The sequence below is a fragment of the Ornithodoros turicata genome, chromosome 2 (assembly GCF_037126465.1).
Source record: "Ornithodoros turicata isolate Travis chromosome 2, ASM3712646v1, whole genome shotgun sequence".
NCBI lineage: Eukaryota > Metazoa > Arthropoda > Arachnida > Ixodida > Argasidae > Ornithodoros > Ornithodoros turicata.
The window spans coordinates 137049048-137073150 of record NC_088202.1 but is presented as its reverse complement, the minus strand read 5'-3'; the positions used below and the strand labels follow the sequence as shown (position 1 = coordinate 137073150).

The window sequence follows — 24103 nt, the reverse complement described above, 5'->3', positions numbered from 1 at the left end:
ATTCAAAACGCACGTCGCAGGCACATCCTGCAGGCACTTCTTGCATGTGTCGGATAAGATACACAGGGTTCCGCTTGTCATTGTTGTCCACAAGAAAAAGAAGAGAGAAAGTACGGACAGATACAGAAGCGCAAAAACACCAGGCAGAGAGCTTTTCTTTTTGTTTTTGCTTCTTGTATTCTTACTTTAGTTCAACGCTTCCTGCATGACAGACTCAATTCCGACAACAGTGAAGCGTAAAAGAAAAAAAGAAATACATTTTATTTATTTCCGTTCACGCCGCATATCTCATTTCCGTCTTCGATTGCCGAGCCATTCGAGACGGTAAACACCACGATATTAATAGCGGACCACAATTAATTACCTTCCCAACCAACATCACCACCATCAGCATTTTCTTTCGTTTTCATTTCTGTCTCTCCAGTTCACTTCTCCCCACGATCCATACTTCGCAGACGATTCAGCCCGCATTCCGGAAGCCAGGGAGGTATCTCTCTCTTTCCCTTAGGATGAAATGCACGTGAAATCCAAAACCGATGGCCCGCTACAAGCAGCCGAAGTAGCCGTCACCGATCATCACGCCGGCCGCCGTTCCCTCTGGCGCCAATGGACTCGCCCTTACGCTCGGCTCTCCTGCCTTCAACTTGACGCGAGCTTCACGGCGGGGCCCGATTCTGCCGGATGTCTGCTGCTGACGTTTTTGCGGCTTGTGCACTGGATGCTGCATGTTCAACAAGTGGTGGCATCAGCCAGGATAGCTCACACGTATCCCTTCAGGCTGTAGTCGAGGAACGGGTGAGTGTGACATTTATTGCTCTACGTTTTCTAGGTTATGATGAGAAAAATGTCCATCGCGGAGAACCACGTCGTTGTGTTGTCAGTTTGTCACGCGGCGGGTCGCGCGCGCGGTTTTTGGGTATAGTTTTGTGCGACGTTTTACAAAGATGAGTTTGGAGAGTTTCTTCGAGGGGCTTTCAATTTCGTGTCAGATCTCTTGATTCTTCATGCGCTTTAGCTGTTGGTGTTGGTTGGTTGAAGCTGGTTGGAGAAAGGGGATCTAATTTGCCCCTGCCAAGATGCAGAAAACGTTTTGTGCGTTGTCAGTGATTTCTACGAAACTCTTCGGGGCCCCTCGAAGCACATCTATCGCCACTTTTTCTTTTCTTTCTTTTTTTTTTCTACGCGGAGTGCGGGCTTTTAAGATTACATTTGTTGCCATCTCACATTCTAATTAAATAACTCTGCTTCGAATGAATAATGTTCAGGCAACGCAATGGGGTGTAGACTGTTGCCTTTCGCGACCAAGACGTAATTATTAAAATAAAGCGCTGCTGATGTTCGTCATCATCAGGTAACTTAAAAATATACGATGCAGAATTAAATTTTTAGTATGAGTGTTTGTGCCTCACCAGGCATTTTCATATCGTTTCGTTTGTCGTTTCTCTGCCTTTTATTGTTTAAGTAGTTGACAATTTTGGAAGAGCGGCATTTTTCCTTTTGTTTCTTAGCATGTCAGCCTCCTAATTGTAGTGCAGTTGTAGTGTGGTGGGCATTTTGCCTGGATAACACCCGAAACTTTTCGTTTGTTTGAGCGCACCCGAAAAGATACGGAAATCTTCCCAGACTGCATAATTGACAATGAATGAATGAAACCAACCAATAAGCTGATACGGTTGAGATATCCGCTCTATGGCTCTCGTACACGCTGTCGAGTGTCGTTTGAATACGTTTGCTATTTCGAAGCAAATATATTGAATGAGCGACTGAATAGTGTATTGTCGAATGTTACATGTGCAAACCAACGACACGCACGGATTTTCCCGGCACCCGCATCCCCTAAACGCCCATCTCCCCAAATCTTGCAGCACCCCCAAAATACCGGCCAGAAAGGCCAAAAAATGCCACGAAAGCAGCATACATGGGCGTCACACATCCCCTATATATACGGGACACCAACACCATCCCGACACGAAAATCCTGGAAATATCCCCGACGACACGTATGTTCGAGGACTGTGTCTGGCGAAATTCCTTCTCTGGTTTGTTTGTCTTCTCACTAATTCATTAGGAATTGATTTATATTTAACGTGACTACGACAGTATTAGGAGGGAGCCTGCAAGAGGTACTTTTATGAGGGAAACGAGAGAGAGGCAAGATGTTCCGAATACTCGCGCCTCAATGATGATGATTATGATGATGACGACTACGATGATGAGCGTGGTGATTCTGTCTCACGGCGTATTTTATTTTATTTTTGTTATTAGCGTCGACGACAATGATTTTGTGCCTTCGACCTGTACATAACTGTTCCCTCTTCTCACACATCTCTCTCTTTCTCTCTCTCTCTCTCTCTTTCTTTTACCGCCCAATATGTGTAAAAATTACAAGTACAATATGTACAGAAGTCGGGCGAGTAACATCACGGATATCGAAGCCCCTTTTGCAAAAAAAACAAACAAAAAAACATTATGCTATAAGGAACGGTACAATTGTTACAATCTGTACGGCACGCACGATGTCAAATTTCTGGATAGTCCCAAATAAAAGCAGGATATAAGCTCCATACAAGAAACGAAATCCGACTGCAACACACGAAATATATGTAACACGGAATCATGTTGTTCCTGCAGCTATACTTTCGGCTCGCTACTAAATACTTGCCATATGGCCCGCATAAGCTCGTCATCAAAACTCCAGCTCATATACAAGAGCCATGCGCACCCGGGGAGGAAGCAATAACATATCCCGACTTGTATAACTGGTGTATAGTACGTATATATGTTTTCGCACGATGTCCCTCCGCCCACCCGAAAAGAAGCCGTTAATGTGGATACGGTTATCGCATTCTAACAGTGATAGCGTTATATCGCGAGAGACCTCCCCCCTCCGTTCCTCATAGCTACAAATACGACGTTAAAATCTACAAATAAAAAAAAAAGTATCAGCGAAAAGAACAGGACGTATATAGACGATGAAAAACGTGCAGCTTAACAGGCGTCGTCGTCGCCGTCGTCGTTACATTTGATGTTGATAGTTTTATGCGGTGCGGAGCCATATGCCTTCATCTCCCCCGCAGATCCGCCCCTCTCTGTACGCCCCCACGTATATATGCTTGACAAGGCACGGCGATACCCGGTCTCTTCCGCTGTTCCCCGACAAATGGCCGGAGAAAATGTAGTCGCGAGATATAAAGCGTGTGCTGTCGCTGCCGACATGGTTTCGTGCCTTTTCTCCTTCATTTTAAAGAGACTCACTTCGAATGCCGCGCAGCTGAAGACTCGATAATAACGGGTGACTGGTCGCAATATGATTATGTTGTGGTTATAAGTAGGGCCTGACTTTTTAGGGTTAAACCCGTATCCGCCCGATATTTACCCCCCGAACGAAATCTGTAAAATTCGGGTTTAACCCGAATCTACCCGAAAACATCTGGGTCGCGTGGCATACGTGCATTAAAATAAAGTTTGATAACATTGCTAAACATTAGTTCCATGTTAAGACAAATTTTTATTAAACAAAAAAAAAATCACCCGAATACACCCGAATTCCTGATGACAGAATATGCCGTAACGGGATTTAACCCGAATACACCCGAATTTTCAAATGAAAAATATCACCCGATATTTACCCCCCGAATTTGGCCAAAAATAAAACCCGAAAAAGTCAGGCCCTATAGTTATAAGTTATTATTTCTTCGAGATTTACTCCACATTGTCCCGAAGGTGTACAGCAGGTGGGTTACAGAGATGAAAATAAGTAAATAAATAAATAGTATCTGATACATTTGACGAGCACACGTCAGGCAGCTCATTTCACTGTTCAATGCTTTCAATAAAAAGGACAAAAGCACATTTGAGAACATTCCTGTCTCGGCAAAGTACTCTAATTTTGCACACGTGCACTATTAAAAAAAATGTGTACTTTGACTCCTTTTTTTTTGCCACATATATAACACCCTTTTGGAGAGAGTACAATTACGCACAAAAGGGTGTCTCCTGACTCCCTCAAGGGAGTAGCATAACACCTTTCTCCCTACTGGAGAGTAATATTACTCCCCGGTAGGGAGAAGGTGTTATGCTACTCCCTTGAGGGAGTCAGGAGACACCCTTTTGAGCGTTATTGTACGCTCCAAAAGGGTGTTATATATGTGGCAAAAAAAGGAGTTAAAGTACACCTTTTTTTTAAGAGTGTGGTCGTGCCGTCTGCACTCTTCCAAAAAAAAAAAAAGGGTGTACTTTAACTCATTTTCCTTTCCACATATATCACTCCCTTTTGGAGGGTATAATTAGTCTCAAAAAAGAGTCTCCTCATTCCCTTCAGACCCTTGAACTCCCTACTGGGGAGTAATTGTACACTCCAAAGGGAGTGATTTATATGTGGCAAGGGTGTACTCCCCAAAAAGGAGTTATGCTGTACACCCTTTATTTAAACAGTGATGGAAAGACAATATGGTCGTTTTCCGTACATTTCTTTCCCTATTATTGTTTTTCGATTGAATATGAAGTATAAAAATTTCAGTCGGAGTTTTCTTCGGCGAGAAGCAAGTGTGTCTCGTTTTAATTCCTGTTTCATTTCAGTACAGTACTATATCTGTGTTCCCGGCTATATACCGGCTTATAACATAGGTTATTTGAACGGGATAGACAAGGCAGGCATATTCCAAAATAGCGTGGACACACGTTAGATCTGCGGTTTTCTTCAAATTACACCGATCAGTTAGGTTTCGTTGCATAAAGCTTATTGCTCTGCTAGCCTTTAGAACCAACCCCATCCACGGGAGAAATCCATGAGCGCTTCCGGTCAAGAGATCCAACGAGTCAAGAGATCCATCGAGTCAGGAGATCCATCGAGCCAGGAGATCCAACCGATCACGTGGCAGGCGAGTCAAAAGGTCCAAAGCGTCAAGAGTATTCCAACCCGGTCAAAAGATCCAACGAGTCAAGAGGTCCATGGAGCAGTCAACAGATAACGTGACACCTAAATATTTACGCGAATATTCTTTACTGGACCACCCTGTTTACGACTGGCGGTCGGTTTCCGCAGTGTCTTGATTCGAGTGACGTATTTTATGTATATTGTATGTGCTGCCAGGGGTCGTGCGTTGTGCGCCGACATTTGTGTGAAAGCTTCTGGGGGGGAAAAATCCAGAAAAACTCCGTGCCATCAACGGGTCTCTAATCGTCTCGATTATACCATGGTCCCCTAATAGCTATTAAGGGACCGTGATTATACTGATCGCTTTGGTGGCAGCGATAGCTGCAGCATATAGCTATTTTTTTTACATATTTTTAAGGATATATTGAGCATATTTTAGCATATTGCTATGTGTACTTTTGTACATATTTTCAGCATACTTTTTACATACTTTTTAAAATATATTTTTGGGATAGCCATTTTTCTCTCTCATTACACACTCACTGCACTTTCCACGTGTCCTGTTAGTTTTCTTTTTAATTTCGTGCTAGCGCCGCGATGCAACTGTGGCTATGAGCGACGTACAGAAGAGGACAGATGGAGAGAGGACAGCAGGAAGAAGTGGGAGACCGAGGGGGTTACTGTCCTGCTAGTGTATGGTCTGAGTGTTATTGATATGGTTGATAGTTCCTATAAGACGAGGCTATATAACTATCGATTACTATCCTACTTCCACGATACTTACTCTGCCAGCCGAGTTTTCATCTTCTAATGTTGGAGTAAAATAAGGCCCCCAACATTACATTACGCTACATTACATCTGTGAAAGGATAACGATATGCAACCGTATAGTTACAGGCTCTATATGATGGATGCTGTGGCTGTCCCGAGAAGAAGTTCGCGATGTGGAGTGGGGAGTAATTTACTGGCGGAATACGCCCTGCCAAGCTGCATGAGAGCCGAGCAAGGGAGTTCCCAGGGGTTCGGTTCAGAGTCTGTTACTCAGTGCTTGTTCCTGTTACACCCAGCTGTACTAAAAGAGAGTGTGAGAGAAAAAAAAAAGCTGCATCTTTGTTTGTTTGTTTGTTTGTTGCATCTTTGTCCAATGTGCCAAACGCGTTCAAAAGGGCCAACGTAGAAGTTTCACGATAATGTTTCCGAGGACATGATAAGCCTAGGCTGATTCTTTTGAAGTGACCGACATCACGTTGCTGATATCTGATTGACTGACAGCGATACGGAGTCGTAATCGGAGGGGGCTTACGATTTCCTAAAAATCCCTATTCCCAGGCAGCACAATGTACTCAAAGTCGAGTGCAATGGGGGTGGACGGTATGTGTGTTATCAATGTGCTTTAGTTTCATGGGTCTGTTCAAGGCCTTCCACCTACCCGTACACCCCCATTGCACTCAACTTTCAGTACATTGTGCTGCTTGGGTTGTTACTGTGGTGGTTACGCAATTCCAATGTACCACAAACACAGTCTGGCGGTGGCACAGGACATGACGACCTACGATCTACGACGACGAACCCACGCAATGGCTGGCTCTGTAGTGCTGTTGCGTTAAAGCTGAAAAGAACAGACTGTCAACTCCGAAATTATTTGTACCGTTCAAAAATAAGAAGTCGCTCCAGATGAAGAAAGTTGGCGATCTTAACCGTGTATTCACACGAGCGATGTTTTCCCAGAAGCGGAAGATGCGAAAAACGTCATAGCTTTCTGCTGTCCCGTGAGCGAGAGCGGTCAGCGTCCTGTCTTCACGTACACTGCTAACCATGGGGAATATCCTGCGCCACAGCCGCAAGATATTTCGTAGCAGACGACAGGAAAAGACGCTGACGGCGTCGTCTGCTGAGTGTCGTCTGCTAAATGCGCAATACGCAACTCCCGGGTGTCCGCACCGTGTGAATGCTCAACACAACACGGGATGGAACTTCCCAGTGTTTCCGCTTTTTTCTTCCGCTAGAATCTTCCGTGAGTATGTCGCTCGTGTGAATACACGGAGCACGCGAAATTCGGTCGTCGGGTACTCGAATGCGCGCGAAAGAGCGCCGGAGCACTGAGATGTTTCCACTGTGTTCCTCTTGTGTTCCACTGGAGCTAACTCAGTAGTAACTATAGTAACTCGACTAAACTCGAAAATAGACTGTTCGCAGTTCATTCGCGGAAAGTTCCTGCAACCAACAGATCTCTGGCACCCAGCATGTACCCAACACAAAAAAAATGACTGACAAAAAAATGAGTCAAAATTTAAAATCCAAAGTTTCAAATCGAACCGATATTCGGCTTTTAAATTCCGAAATTGTGAAACTCGTGCACATTCATTGCGACTATATTCACGCAGCGTCGTGCAGGAACACTACGACGCGTGATCTTTTCAGATCACGATTCGTTTTCGTGCACGATAGCTGTGTTTCATAAAAGCCCTTGCCAGTCCTTTCCTCTTACTATATATCCTCTGCAGAAACCAAATAAGAAAGTCCTCGATATAAAGCGTGATGAATTGCTCTTTGTTTCAGCTCCGACACGGCCGCTCTCTTTTCAGCAGCGTTCAGCCACGCGTGTTTTTTTCTTTGCACCTGCGCTATTGTCTTTGTCGGTAATTTATGCGGGGTATATAGAGATGTTGATGCGGGCGGGGGTACTGATTAAAATTCTGGTCTTTGTGCGCTGTTATTGGATGCAGAACCGTAGAATGTGTGCGGGAGCCATCCGACGTCGATAATCGCGAAATTGACAACATTTGCATATAACTCAAACAATTTGTAGGGCTGGTATTTGTCTCACGGTATGAGAACAAACTTGAGTGGGGGGCATTACTGTGAGATTGTTTATTATTGTATCTGTTTCCTGCACCGAACTGCTTGCTCGGGCGCGGATCACGGTACGGTTATATATGTCGGCAGACTGTTGTGAACCAAATCAATAGTGTTTGACAAAAAGAAACAAATGGTGATAATAGACACAATGCAAAATAAGAAGGCGAAAATGAATTAGCCACCCATGGTATACGCGAAAAGTAAAAAGTAAACGCGTACAAATATATGACGGTTTATTACAAATATATTTCAAATTGATTACAAATCGGCAAGTTAATACAGCTATAATAAACAGGGCTGATCATTAGTGATGCAAAACTGTCGATAAATTGACTATTGATACTATAGATAGTTTTTTTTTTAATACAGTCGATAGTGTTGAAAAACTATCGATTGTTGACTATCGACAGTACTACCGATAGTGTTTAAAAACTAGCGATAGTTTTACGATAATTGACTATCGATAGTACTATTCTTTTGTTTGTCTGTTTTCTTTACTTTCGATAGCTAGATTGGTTCTCACTATCAAAGCTTATTTATAGCACCAGGGCTGAGCTTATAGCACGAGGGCTGATCATTAGTGATGCAAAACTGTCGATAAATTGTCTATTGATACTATTGATAGTTTTTGTTTTCAAAACGGTCGATAGTGTCGAAAAACTATCGATTGTTGACTATCGACAGTACTACCGATAGTGTTTAAAAACTAGCGATAGTTTTACGATAATTGACTATCGATAGTACTATTCTTTTGTTTGTTTGTTTTCTTTACTTTCGATAGCTAGATTGGTTCTCACTATCAAAGCTTATTTATAGCACCAGGGCTGAGCTTATAGCACGAGGGCTGATCATTAGTGATGCAAAACTGTCGATAAATTGTCTATTGATACTATTGATAGTTTTTGTTTTCAAAACGGTCGATAGTGTCGAAAACCTATCGATTGTTGACTATCGACAGTACTACCGATAGTGTTTAAAAACTAGCGATAGTTTTACGATAATTGACTATCGATAGTACTATTCTTTTGTTTGTCTGTTTTCTTTACTTTCGATAGCTAGATTGGTTCTCACTATCAAAGCTTATTTATAGCACCAGGGCTGAGCTTATAGCACGAGGGCTGATCATTAGTGATGCAAAACTGTCGATAAATTGTCTATTGATACTATTGATAGTTTTTGTTTTCAAAACGGTCGATAGTGTCGAAAAACTATCGATTGTTGACTATCGACAGTACTACCGATAGTGTTTAAAAACTAGCGATAGTTTTACGATAATTGACTATCGATAGTACTATTCTTTTGTTTGTTTGTTTTCTTTACTTTCGATAGCTAGATTGGTTCTCACTATCAAAGCTTATTTATAGCACCAGGGCTGAGCTTATAGCACGAGGGCTGATCATTAGTGATGCAAAACTGTCGATAAATTGTCTATTGATACTATTGATAGTTTTTGTTTTCAAAACGGTCGATAGTGTCGAAAAACTATCGATTGTTGACTATCGACAGTACTACCGATAGTGTTTAAAAACTAGCGATAGTTTTACGATAATTGACTATCGATAGTACTATTCTTTTGTTTGTCTGTTTTCTTTACTTTCGATAGCTAGATTGGTTCTCACTATCAAAGCTTATTTATAGCACCAGGGCTGAGCTTATAGCACGAGGGCTGATCATTAGTGATGCAAAACTGTCGATAAATTGTCTATTGATACTATTGATAGTTTTTGTTTTCAAAACGGTCGATAGTGTCGAAAAACTATCGATTGTTGACTATCGACAGTACTACCGATAGTGTTTAAAAACTAGCGATAGTTTTACGATAATTGACTATCGATAGTACTATTCTTTTGTTTGTTTGTTTTCTTTACTTTCGATAGCTAGATTGGTTCTCACTATCAAAGCTTATTTATAGCACCAGGGCTGAGCTTATAGCACGAGGGCTGATCATTAGTGATGCAAAACTGTCGATAAATTGTCTATTGATACTATTGATAGTTTTTGTTTTCAAAACGGTCGATAGTGTCGAAAAACTATCGATTGTTGACTATCGACAGTACTACCGATAGTGTTTAAAAACTAGCGATAGTTTTACGATAATTGACTATCGATAGTACTATTCTTTTGTTTGTTTGTTTTCTTTACTTTCGATAGCTAGATTGGTTCTCACTATCAAAGCTTATTTATAGCACCAGGGCTGAGCTTATAGCACGAGGGCTGATCATTAGTGATGCAAAACTGTCGATAAATTGTCTATTGATACTATTGATAGTTTTTGTTTTCAAAACGGTCGATAGTGTCGAAAAACTATCGATTGTTGACTATCGACAGTACTACCGATAGTGTTTAAAAACTAGCGATAGTTTTACGATAATTGACTATCGATAGTACTATTCTTTTGTTTGTTTGTTTTCTTTACTTTCGATAGCTAGATTGGTTCTCACTATCAAAGCTTATTTATAGCACCAGGGCTGAGCTTATAGCACGAGGGCTGATCATTAGTGATGCAAAACTGTCGATAAATTGTCTATTGATACTATTGATAGTTTTTGTTTTCAAAACGGTCGATAGTGTCGAAAACCTATCGATTGTTGACTATCGACAGTACTACCGATAGTGTTTAAAAACTAGCGATAGTTTTACGATAATTGACTATCGATAGTACTATTCTTTTGTTTGTTTGTTTTCTTTACTTTCGATAGCTAGATTGGTTCTCACTATCAAAGCTTATTTATAGCACCAGGGCTGAGCTTATAGCACGAGGGCTGATCATTAGTGATGCAAAACTGTCGATAAATTGTCTATTGATACTATTGATAGTTTTTGTTTTCAAAACGGTCGATAGTGTCGAAAACCTATCGATTGTTGACTATCGACAGTACTACCGATAGTGTTTAAAAACTAGCGATAGTTTTACGATAATTGACTATCGATAGTACTATTCTTTTGTTTGTCTGTTTTCTTTACTATCGATAGCTAGATTGGTTCTCACTATCAAAGCTTATTTATAGCACCAGGGCTGAGCTTATAGCACGAGGGCTGATCATTAGTGATGCAAAACTGTCGATAAATTGTCTATCGATACTATTGATAGTTTTCGTTTTCAAAACGCTCGATAGTGTCGAAAAACTATCGATTGTTGACTATCGACAGTACTACCGATAGTGTTTAAAAACTAGCGATAGTTTTACGATAATTGACTATCGATAGTACTATTCTTTTGTTTGTCTGTTTTCTTTACTGTCGATAGCTAGATTGGTTCTCACTATCAAAGCTTATCCCCCCCCCCCCGTTTGCGTCTTCATTTTCTCGCTGGCGCAGTGGCAACGGAAGCACAATCACGTAGCGACGCAATTTCTCTCCGTTTAACTGTAAAGTATGAATGATCAAGAAAAGATCTTCCCGGAACAGCACCGCAAGCGGTACTGCCCCGACGACCTTGTTATCGGCCGCGCGTTCAAAGACACGGCCCACCCATGCAGGGGCGGACCGCGTTATCGCGTATGAATGATGCACTGCAATCAGCGAAAGAAGAATTGCTCATCATAAAATCGCACGCACTCATGAGACTGCAATGGCAGTCAATTCAGTGCACTTGCCAGTGCAGAGAGTATCACGCGCCCTGTGCGGTTGCTTTGAAGGGCACGAGAAGCCAAGGTCAGCGTCGGAGCCCAAGCAGCACAATGTACTGAAAGTCGAGTGCAATAGGGGTGGACGGGTAGGTGGAAGACCTTGAACGAACTGGTGAAACTAAAGAACATTGATAAGACACATACCGTCCACCCCTATTGCACTCGACTTTCAGTACATTGTGCTGCTTGGGTGGCTTGAGTTGCATGAAGCGTCTTCTTTTTCTGTTTTTATCTGCTCCCCGGTAGTTTTCAGATTGCCGACTATCGATATTACACTCAATAGTACTATCGTACTATCGATAGTTGGACTCTCATAGACTATCGATACTATTGATAGTACTATCGGTAGTTTTGCATCACTACTGATCATTTAAACCAGTGCCATATGACCGGGTGGATATAAAAGCACCCGCTCATTGGTCGTGCTGTAGACTGGGAGGTTGTGGGTTCAAATCCTGATACTGGCTGTGCTGTCTCGGGTTTTCCCCCGACAGGCCTTCTAGACAGATGTCCGTCCCAAGAACCCCCTGTTTCTCAACTACCTTCCTGCTGTCCTCTCCCCACCTGATTACATTTCCACGGTATTATCTGATTATATTATTATTATATGATTAGATTATCTGATTACATAGGCACAGTTGCTTCGCGGCTCTATAAAGGGGAATAAAAAAAAAGATAAGTTAATTTATAATTATTCATTCGATGAATGACTATAGGCGTACTGGGTGGTACACTCTACGCAAAAAAGGTAGAATTTCCTACCCAAGCTGGTAGAACGTCAGTTTCTACTCTGTAGTTTCTTTCTACCCTGCGGTTATACCCATAAAGTAAAATTGGTTTGAGTAGAAATGTTGTTGCAATGGAGCTCTACCGACATGGGTAGAAAATTCTACGTTTTTTTCTTAGAGTGTACATCGTGTACCTTTCGAAATGATGTGCCGGTGTTTGTAAACACTTATTCCGACGTCTTCACATGCGGGGAGGTGCCAGCTTGCCAGGCTTTGTACGTATATACCTGCACTTGCGCGGGTTTCCCTGTGTCCTTCCTTGTTGCCACCTCGCTGCTTATTAGACGTGGCTTCAGAACAAGAAAAAGAAGACAGAAAAAAAAAAAAAAAAAGAGCGATCAGTGGTGGTGGTGGTGATCAGTTAATATGCGGTTTTGGTACATATGAACCTATACCGGGTGTTTCAGTTAAATCCCCGGGCTAAATAATTCGCGAACCGGTGCACCAATCGAATAACTTTCTTTTTTACAAGTATCTGTCCAATACCGCCTACAAGATGCGCACCGCGTGAATGAGCGGGAGGCGCTTCGCGCTTCGCCGCGACCAGCCGCGACAAAAATACGTAAACCGAAACCAATTAATTACTGCAATAAATGACCCGCTTCGGTGGCAGATTTTTCTCTAAAAGGTGTCCACTGAAGGTCCCAAAAGGAGTAGTACCCATTTTAATGCCGACGGTGCCCTGCTTTAGAAATTAGCTTTTTTCACGAAACTCATTTGAATTTTTATTTAAATAATGAGCGCCTCCCGCTCGATCACGCGGTGCGCATCTTGTAGGCGGTATTGGACAGATACTTGTAAAAAAGAAAGTTATTCGATTGGTGCACCGGTTCGCGAATTATTTAGCCCGGGGATTTAACTGAAACACCCCGTATACGAGACATGTGTCACTGAGAGCCGACATTTTTTTGAAGTAATATGGTTCCCGCAGACTTGTCCGGAGGGTTCCGCAGTTTCAGTGACATAACAGACAAACAGGAATAAACATGTAGTGTCCTCCCCCCTCCCACACAAACACAGGTCTCCCCACAGAACGCTGTGTATAGGAGGTCTGTGAGTCTTGTGGGTATAGGCTGTATCGGAGCTCACAGAACCTGCAAATTCACTGTGTTCCCACGAGGTGAAAGAAAAGTGTTTCTAAGTTCTTCGTTATGTAAATAAACAAAAAATACATAAACGCCGTCAAGTCCACGGAGGAGGTATATAGTCAGAATAAAATTCGAACGGTTTTAGGAGCGTCTATAGGTTTATTGACGGGCAGATGAAGTGCAGATTCTGCACGAAAGCTCGTCAATAAAACTAGATGATAATGATACTAATAATCATTATTATTGATTAAGTGAAACTATAGAACATAAAACCATCAGGGGATGATGGGCAGAGTCAGGTGGACATCGGGCACAAATAAGCATTAGATCCAGCAGTAATATATATTAAAAAAACATACAGAGAAGCACAACAATGTTGGACTTCAGCGATAGTAAAGTAGTAGCAAAAAGTAGTAAAAAATTCAAATAGATAGTAAAGTCAGGGCATCATCAAGGACGGTACATAGTAGTCTCGTTTACCTTTTCCGTGGTTTGAAAAAATCCTTGGGATAAAAGTATATGTATAATATATTATAAATAAATTTTAATAACAATATTATTTTTTTTGCCATGGTGCCCAAAGGATGCTCCTAACCTTTTAAATTTTATTGTTTTTTACGATAAAATTATAATTATGAAGTAATTGTTTACTTGTTTATCATTATAAAATTGACTTTTTCGGCAACGTGTACGGAATTTTCTCTCCGTTCAATCCTTTTTCGTGTCCCTGAGGGGTGATAAACAAGACGAATAAACACAAAGAACGAATGATCGACTTGGCAAGCTCGTCTTGTCTGCTCATACATTACCTTGTATACAGCACCAGTGACGAGTGACAAGTATACTTAGCTGCGAAACGTCGACGTGCTGGACGTTTAGACCGAGCTGCTGTCCGGACCTGCACTTATTTCGGGAAGCAGTTCGGCAAGCGATGGGTGGGAGAGAGCTTGACGTTTCGGACCCTCTAATTAACCTAGCAGCTGTCACGAGGGATCGTGCAAGAAGGGTCACAATACGCGTTTTCAGATGCTTGTGTACAAGACATCCTATAAATAGAACAAGAAATATCACTTGGCTCTAAACATCCGGGCTTCCTATGCCACACCTATGCCACACTGATGGCGACTGTTAGGTTTTTATAGTCCTATGGTGCTTTAGGGTTTTAGGGCTACGCCAAGACTGCGATGATGCGTGTCTCTAGGTAAAACTAGAACGATTAGGTTAAGAGTAGCACGTCATAGAAATTCAGACATAAAACCTGGTATGATAAAAAAAAAGAGGAAGATCAAGAACGGGATAAAACTGCATAGCATTTAAGTATCCAATATCTCTATAAAAAGTTGTAAACTCTGACGAAGGGTAAAAGGGGCTTATCGCCCAACAACAAGGCTGGGTGAAGTAGTGGCCAATGGTATCGGTAGAAAACTATATCGAAAGTGACGTGGACGATGAATCCTCACTGTGTACGGATATACGTAAATATTAGTTTATAACAATCAAATCTGTATAATTACTTTTCGGCAATGATTGACGGATAAACGGACAGCTGCGCCACCCCAGTGAACGCATCTTTTACTTTTTTTTATTCTGTACTCGTAAGTGTCTGCTTGAGTGAAAGTTCGCGTATCACGCGAAAACCCTCTTCAGAAGTTGCAATACATTGCGTATATTGCGAGCGAACAGGATACCAAGTATATGCCGAACCAAGCACAGTCCCTGATGAGTTGACTTCAACTGTCCGTTTCGTACACGGAGTTGTCAGTGCGGTTTCGTGAGACCGTAATAGTAAAAAAATACAAAAAATACAAAATAAAAAAAGCCATGTTGACTACCAACCAAAAGATTTTATGTGCGCATTTATTACTTCAACGATTGCCTTTTTATTCCGGCACAAATAACATGGGTGTAGGCTGACGTTTCTGTGTTCGGGCAACAGCGGGAATGTATATGTACGACGGCGTTTTTCGCTTGCTGCATGCAGGAGCATCTTCGCTGGCGTCAGCGACGGCGTTGGTCGCGCGTTGCATTTTCTGGTGCAAGGACCGCTTCATGCGGATTACTTTTCCCGACGCTTCAGTCCCCACTGTGAGGCTAATCAGCAAACAAATTAATTCTGTTTACCGTGTATTCACACGAGCGACATTCCCCCAGAAGCGGAAGATGCGAAAAGCGTCATAGCTTTCTGCTGTCGCGTGAGCGCTAGCGCTCACCGTTGTGTCTTCACCACGACCTATACTAGATTATAACGACCATGTCGTGGGCACCCCTTCCCAGCGCCGCATTTTTGGAAGGTAGCGGTGGCGCTTCTCATCGTCCCAGTTATTGCTTCCTTAACTTCTACAATACTTTGTACTTCAGCTTACCTTAGTATTTCTGTACAATCGGTGGACGTTCCACAGATGTTTCATTCTGAGGTTGATTATCATCATCATTCTACGCGTTTTCATAGGAGCTATCGCTGTCGTCTGCTACGGTAGTCGTACATACGCTCCTGCGCGTTCAGAATTCAAATTTCCATCGTCCAATCGTGGCGTGCCGATGAGTAGCGCCCCTGGCGGATCGTGCGGACGGGCTCCTCATAGGGGTTGTGATTGTGACGTGGTCGTTATGATCTAGTAGGTCGTGGTCTTCACGTACACTGCTAACCGTGGGGAATATCCTGCTACACGGCCACAAGATATTCCGTAGCAGACGACAGGAAAACACGCTGACGGTGCCGTCTGCTAAGTGTCGTCTGCTAAATGCTCAGTACGACACTCCTCATATTCCGCATCGTGCAGTGCTCAACATCACACGGGACCGAACTTCGGCTCTGTGAGCAGTGTTTTCGCTTTTTCTTCCACTAGAATATTCCGTGAGGATGTCGCTCGTGTGAATACACGGTTACTGAAATGAAAGGGACTTTTTTTTATCATTTCATACTGACAGCAGGCGAATGGTTTATATACACTCACCCCACTCTGCGAATACACAGGACCGACTCGACTCGCCCTTACATCGCCGAGATCCTCAGTGTTGATACCGATCACACTTCGAACACAGAACGTTCCCCCGTGTCTGTTCACTCTTAGAATGAGCTAGAAGCATAAACAACGAGAATCAGCCAGGCCACAACCATGGACGACACAAGCCTTCAACGATTTTCGCCAATACGATCTCATAGAGCTAGCAAAACTTCTTCACCCGCTCTGATTCATAACCGCAATCAGTTATGCGCTTTTGGAGAGCACGCTAATAAATGCGTACCTGTAGTTACCGCGCCTCGTGAATTATACGTGAATTTTTAATTTGATTCTCTCATTGCGTATTCATGTATGCGACTCTTGCCTCTAATACTTGACTCTGACCAAACTGCTTAACTTCCTTCCATGCATCTCCTCCTGCATAAAATGCGCTTGCATATGTTATTCATTATCGGGAGGTTTTCATCGTATCGTGCTGCTCGATCGAGAACTGCCGCTGAAGTGAAAGCGCGGGCATAGCACGGCGGGGGAGCTTTATTGCGGTAATAATTCTCGCCCCTCGTGGTTATTACGGTGGAAGTGGCAATGACACCACAGCCGATTTGCCGGGGGTTCTGTCTCTCTTTCCTTATAGAGTGTCGTTAAGCTATGGGAGACGGAGCGGTAGAAGGGAAAAAGAAACGCAAACAGTAAATAGGGTACAAATGAGCTAAGAGCTGTTATGGCGACCTCTATACGTGCTACAGCTCAGCCTCATTTTGCGGGAGATTAAACATATGTAGAGAGAGAGAGAGAGAGAGACAGTGGGGGAGGGGGGCAAACTTCAATATACACACGAGAGCAAGCGTCGGAGGTTTTGAATAATATAAATATATTATAAATACATTGTAATAATAATAATTTTATTCTTGCTATGGTGCCCAAAGCATGCTCCAATAACCTTTTGAATTTTATTGTTGTTTACGATAACTTGTAATTATGGAGTAATTGTTTACTCGCTTTTATCATTAACTTGCAAACCTGTAACGCTTGAATATGTAACGTCACGCATTCGGAACTCCAGTTGTTGTCAATAACTGTATATGCACAGTACAAAAGTTGCACATTAATAGGCCCTGCTCTCGAGCATGAACCTGGGCGAGGGCAGAATTACTTTTGAAAGGCGATGTGGTCGAGCGCTGCGCATTGTCCAATACTCCGGTCTTCAATGTAATTTTTAAAGTATCATTAAGCGTGTAAAATGAATGTTCTTGTAAGTAAACAACCCTTTTTATTCCGCGTGCTCAACAGTGTGTAATAGCAGTGGTCACAAAGGTGTTTCTAAACAATGTTTTGAATGACACCCCTCTAAATGGTGCATTCTAGAAAAAGCACAGTTTTGAAGGGCATATTCTATAGATAACACCATTTCAGGGGGGTATATACTCTATTTAAACCATTGTTTAAGATGGGTGCTTTGTTTTAAATTTGATTTAAAAATTTGTGATTTGTCAAAAAAAAAAACTTGAAAAAAAAATGGAAACACCTTTTCAACACGGCTGTATATTATGGTGTGCGAGTTACACCACCAAGACGTGTGCCATAGTACAAGACATTTACACCCGTAATGTGCGAAACGATTTCTGTCTATATGTGCTTTATTTTTCTTCTTCTTTCCTGGTTGATAACTCCTATGGTCGCAGAGGACCGTGTGACACCGCTTTTTAAATTTGATTCGACAACGTACCTGTACCTGCCTTTGGATAAAGCCACCAATAGACTGGGGACCCGGAGGTACCCGGGAGGTACCTCCCCGAGACTGGGAGGTACCCGGGTTCGAATCCCGGTGCCGGCTGTGCTGTCTGGGGTTTTTCCTGGGTTTTCCTCAGACGCTTTCAGACATATGTCGGCACAGTTCCCTTAGAAGTCGGCCCAGGACGCACATTCCCCCAGGGCGTCAGTCGTGACGTTGCCCACCTACGTGAGGCCGACAACGGCAAGCCCTTTCACCACCCACCACCACCACCAGCCATTGGTGGACGAATCAAAGCGAGGAAGACGAAGATCTGCCTCGTGCTCTCGTCCCTCGCACCGTCCGTCGAAGTCCTGGTGAACGGCTGGCCCGGTGTCGCGGAAAGCACCCTCCGAAAGTCCAACCACCTGTTGAGTGGACGACGGAAATGTTCGAAGGTACGTTCGCAATGTGAGCAATAACACGTGGTGGGGAAACTTCGAAGCACCGCATTGACGGGACTTGAGACGCATGGGAACAGCGGTGGAACGAGGGGTGTCTCACAATCCCGCCGTGTTGGTGCTGAACGCGTGGGAAAACGGCGGGAGACGTGTCTGGCGTAAAACCGTGGTGTGCTACGAGGCATCTGGTATTCCTCGTGGACCTGTAGAAGAATGTCAGTGTCGCCTAATGTCCGTCATTGCATCCGGCATGCATAGGTATAGTAACGGACTAACAGCAACGTAACTTAGACGTATCGTAAGCCCATGCAGTCGTCGGGGTCTTCACCAATCCATAGCTATAACCATTGAAAAAGCAGCTTCTAGCCGGAAAGGCAGCCACTTGCAGTCGATTGATTTCTGCCTTACTCCACTGGTCGATCTGGAAGCAACCTTCTTGGGCTCCGCGGTATAGAGAGAATGTATTTCATTGGTCGATCCGTGCGGACTCGAGGGTTCTGTGCTGGTGCTTTGATGTCAGATTGGGCTACTTTCGGTTTCGTTTGGCATCTTTAAAACGGGGCGGCTACTTTTCCGAGTTACTACTGAGCAAGCACGCGTAACGCAATAAGGAAACGCAATAATATTAGCGGGTTTGTGAAGTAGACTAAAAAAAAAAATAAAGAAATCCGGCGTCCACACAACACCACGTCCAGTTCTATACCTTGGTATGTCGACGGCCTCCCGGCAAGTTCAGCAGTGATGTACTGTAGGGGAGACGGTTATCTAAAATCAGCACTCCGTGGTTTGTCTCATCTCAAATCTCCAGGTGCTGCAATGCCATTTCTTTCGAGTAATAAACACGTGCAGCACATGGTCCATCTTGGAATAGCCGTGTCCCCAATAGTGCTTTCCGGGGACGGGGAGTGCAGTGTGCAACTGATACCTCACGTCATTTACATATTGTATATACAACATCACGTGGCCATATACTACATGCAATAAATTCCATAATTCTATATGTAGCGCACATTCCCTGTCTAGAGCTGGAGAAGAGTTGCCTATACAACCGGTGGGGCTTGATCAGTACTAGGGACGTGGCTAGCGATGAGCAACACTCTGAAACATTTCAGTCAAACCATATAGCCTCGAGAGGCAAAGTGAAAAGTCCAATGTAAACGTCGTGTACCGTTGGCTACATTTTGGATACACAAAATATGTCTGGTTGGCTACACTTTGGCTACGTGAGCTAAAAAAATTGACTACGTACTGCCTTTGCTATCTGGGAACCCTGATGTCAACTCGCTTCACTATGGAGTGCTCTTTCTATAGCTCCAGCGAGAAAGCGCGGATTCGAGCGGAACTCCATGAAAGTATACTGTCGCATCTTCTGAGGCGAGCAACAGCAAACTCTCCGAATTTCCCGGATGTACTTAACGATCTCCGCAAAGCTATCAGTTGGAGCATGTGGATTTCATATTGGATTTCGTATATTCGTATTCGGTTCCTCCGTGTCGGATTTTCTTGCTCTGTAGCCGATTCAACCGTTCGCTCCGGATCGACCAGTGGGACTCGCCATTGGAAATCATCTGCGAGGCTGCGGCGGTTCGACGAGGGAAATAGCCACTGTATTTTGTGTGTCCTCGAAAAAAGGGGGAGAGGGCAAAGGGGCAGTGGGCGAAATGTTTTTAAGGCTGTAAACGGTTATTAATTCGCTCTCCAAACATCAATTTGTAGGTTATTGTTGTTATGGATAGTGCATCTCCTAATTTTCGCCTACCCGAGCCGCAGAATTATAAGCGGTATTAATTGAATTACAAGTTCGAGGAACGAATCCGCACGGTTTGAAATTCCCGCTCAGAGAGGCGTGTGCGCAGCGTCATCGTGACGACGTGAGGACGTTCCTATATGGGTGCGTTTCTTATTGAACCCTAGTAGCCAGGAGTTGGGTAACGACGTCGGAGCCTTTATCATCACGTGACTCCAGAGTAGCCACCTTTGACCGTAATTTTCGGACGGCTATAGAGTTACTCTGCGCTCAAAATGGCGGACTGGCCTGACTAGAGTCATTAAAGCTACGCTTCATTACGCTAAGCGTAGCTTATTTAGTGACTCTAGGCCTGACGGGCGAGACGATGTGGAAGTGCTGGCAGAGACACTATCTGTTTAACAACTTAACGCAGATGCGTGCACTCCAGCAGACTTTGGAAATGCTCGACAGTTTTTAACCAGTCCTACATTTCGAAATTAAACACCACCCATATTGTCTGTCAACAGGACGGTCGGTAGCCGACGACGCACTGTCGTCTGCTAGCTTCTGTGTGACGTCAGAAATACGGCTACCTTTCTTCAAAGCAGAGTAGAGAAGAGTCGTCACTCCCTGGCTACTCTGGCTAATTTTCGCCGCAGAGTTATGACGTCATTTCCGCTACTCTTGCTGCTCTGGCTATTTTTCGCCGGCTGAGAGTAGTTGAATTCAAGAAAATGCACCCTATGGCGACATTTCTGTTCAGCTTCACCATTGGCGCCTTTTGCGCGTGGCTTCGACTGTATATCAAATAATTTGCTTCGGTTGCTTCTGCCGCGGAGTCCTACGCGGTCCGCGGGGGAAAATACTTGAGGACACGTGGGAGTGGGCACTCATACGGGAACGTACAACTCGAACTGATTAGGAGATTCTCCTCGTTGCTGCTCTGCGGGCCCAGTGGCGGAATTGTCACGACAAAATACATATGGAAATGTACAGGGTGTTTCACGTAATATACGAAATGTATTTAAAAATCTACTTGTCGGAACATTATGGGGCCGAAGCTATTGATCTCGGGGTGGGAGATTTTACCATGACTTCTGAGCACTCTTATGAAATTTAATTCGCGAGAAATTGCATTTTCCCAATTGAACTCCGAAATTTTTCCGAGTCAACCTTATGTTTTTTTTTCTCTTTTTTACAGAAACAGAAAGCGCACGTCGGATTTACACCATTGTATTCAAAATACTTTCCTTATTGCTTAGGTAATAGCAAAAAAAAAAAAAAAAAGGCGAAAATGGTCGTTTTGAAGTGCGCAAATTGGCGGCCGAGCTCAGTTCTCCATCAATGCACGTGGTCGAGGTAATCCAAGATGCGGCGGAAGAGAAACGGTTGCCCTTCCCTTCCTGTTTCCTTCTCACTCTTATTGCAGATAACTTTGCGTCGGCACCATGCTGTCGTTATCGGCAGAAGCAAAGGGCAGGATACCATGGCCCCCTCACATCGCTTCTTTCGGAGATCTGAGCGCGGCTGGCACTTTGCGCGCCTCGAAACGACGTTTTTCGCAATGTTTTCCTGGCTATTATCATTGTAGTAGTGAATATATTTTGCAATAGTACGGAGTAAATCCGGCATTCGCTTTCTATTTCCGCAAATAAAAAAGGGGGGGAAAGAACGTGAAGTTGACTTGGCAAATTTCGGAGTTCAATTGGGAAAATTAAATTTCTCGCGAATTAAATTTGACAAAAGTGCTCAGAATTCGTGGCAAAATCTCCCCCGAGATGAATAAGCGTTGATCCCAAGTGTTCAGACAAGTAGATTTTCTTAAACCGATTTTTATTTATTTATTTATTTTATTTTATTTATTTATAATTATTTTTGTATTCTTTACTTTTTTTTTTTCACGTTAGGTGAGACACCCTGTATATGGCGATCTCGAGCGAAAAGGGGGCTCCGCTGGAGAATTGCTTGGAGTCAGATGGCTCCTGCGAGACACATTTATTTCAATTGCGGCGGAGACGGCGAATTTTTCTTTTAATGAAATGACAACAGTACGAAAGAATTTAGACCTATTATTGGTATTTGCTACCTGTGGTCGCACTACCGTTGAATCTGTTAATGTCGGACGGCCGTCCCTCTTTTGTGTGCTATAATAGTACCGATTTCTTCGGTTAGGATCCCAGGCATCCCTGATGCGGTCTGAAGGTGGCATGCCTCCACCTAGCGGCCGGCGGCCTCTGTTCTCCTCGCACGGCGCCTACCTGTGCACGGCTGTGGGGATTGTGGTTGCCATCGGATTCACAATCGGAATCGGATTTGTCGTCATGCAGCACAAGGTGGCCAGAGCTTTCGGCGTCGTCGCTTGAGTATTAAATATGCTAATTCGTGTCTCCACCGAGTCTGCTCTTTATGTAACTCTATTGAGCACCAGACGAGTGATGGGAGTACTGTCCTCCTTTACCGTGGAATGGCCAGTGCACTCTTAAAAATGAACTTCACCGCATAGCATGCTCCTAGCCAGCAATAACCTCGAATGATATCGTTATCTGCCCTGATTTGTCGAAAACGGGAGGCATACGCCTTTTTTGTGACACGTATGCTGTTCATAATTGTCACAAAAAAGGCGTACGCCTCCCGTTTTCGACAAATCAGGGCAGATAACGATATCATTCGAGATTATGGTTGGCTAGGAGCGTGCTATGCGGTGAAGTTCATTTTTAAGAGTGTGGATGCTGCTCGATCACACGGTAAACAGGCTAATAGAAGTGACGACTTATTTGGCGTAGAAATTGGATTAACTGGGAATATTTTGCGCATTAGAGCCATAGTAGGACCTACACTCTTAAAAATGAACTTCACCACGTAGCACGCTCCTAGCCAACCACCATCCCGAATGACAACGTTCTCGCCCTAGATTTGTTGAAAACGGGAGGAGGAGCCTATTTTGTGCCGTGCATAATGGCACAAAATAGGCTCCTCCTCCCGTTTTCAACAAATCTAGGGCGAGAACGTTGTCATTCGGGATGGTGGTTGGCTAGGAGCGTGCTATGTGGTGAAGTTCATTTTTAAGAGTGTACGAAGCTTTATGATTTTTTTTCTCAGAAACTTTCAAGTATCAGCGATGCGCAGGTGCACGTGCAGCACTATAGAAGCTCGTATATCCCCCCCCCCCCCCCCAGCCTCTGTGGAAGCTCCCCACTGCATGTCTACCTGCAGTGGAGGCTGTGTGCACGAGTTTTCGTCTCGGGGGTCGGGGGGGTGGGGGCGATGCTGCAAGGAGGTTTACGGTTTCGATGGAGTACATTTGAGAGGTTTGTAGTATTCCATTCTGTGCTGTGGACGGCTGTCGTTTGCTAACGACCCTCCATGGGCAGGCCCTTCCACTTGCCATGCATTGAGGACACCGTAGTGCGTGTGCCGAGAGGTCAGTCAGGCTCGCCGACATCTACGAGGTTGCAGACGATGTTAGACAAATATTTGGCACGTACCAGCAAATCCTAACTGAATTGAGTTTCGGAAATGAGATACGGGTCAGCGCAAATGACCTAGGTCACAAGTGCGTCACGACTGAAAGAGTAAATCAGGGTACGGTTATATTAGTAAATTAAGTAAATTTTAAGAATTTTATTTTTCACAATCAGCAAGCAAATACATAACAGGTCCGCCTAAGCAAAGTGGCTTGTGACACTGGGCTTATTAAATTAGTAAATTAGTCAGTACTTAGTAGTAGTTACTAATTAGTGAATAGCAAGCTAGTTATTAGGTAAATTATTAATTAGTTAGTAATTAGATAGCAATTAGTAAATTAGGGTACAGTTATGGTTCTACTCCCTTAGATCACAGTTACTCTCCATATTAGTCCCCTATGCTCCCTAAGTCCCTATAGTCCCTAAACCTCGCATTTTATCCAGAAAGGGACTAAAGGTTGCGGGACTAAGGAAGGGGCTAAAGAGCTATTCCTTTCTTTTTCTTTTCTTTTTTAGAATGCCCAAATGTGTATCCG

The 24103-nt window shown here is 43.6% G+C and overlaps 1 protein-coding gene and 1 long non-coding RNA gene across 2 annotated transcripts in view; both read left to right on the top strand.

The window, feature by feature from the left end:
- The first annotated feature begins 262 nt into the window (after positions 1-262).
- Positions 263-24103, top strand: part of LOC135386201 (LHFPL tetraspan subfamily member 2a protein-like) — a 43469-nt gene continuing 19628 nt past the window's right edge. Inside the window, exon 1 of the mRNA XM_064615995.1 lies at positions 263-795. The gene's annotated coding sequence lies outside the window, so the exon portion shown is untranslated. The remainder of the gene's footprint in view (positions 796-24103) is intronic.
- On the top strand, positions 18018-22494 carry LOC135384136 (uncharacterized). The gene is made up of 2 exons (XR_010420269.1): positions 18018-18371; positions 22276-22494. It is a non-coding gene; the product is annotated as an uncharacterized LOC135384136 (long non-coding RNA).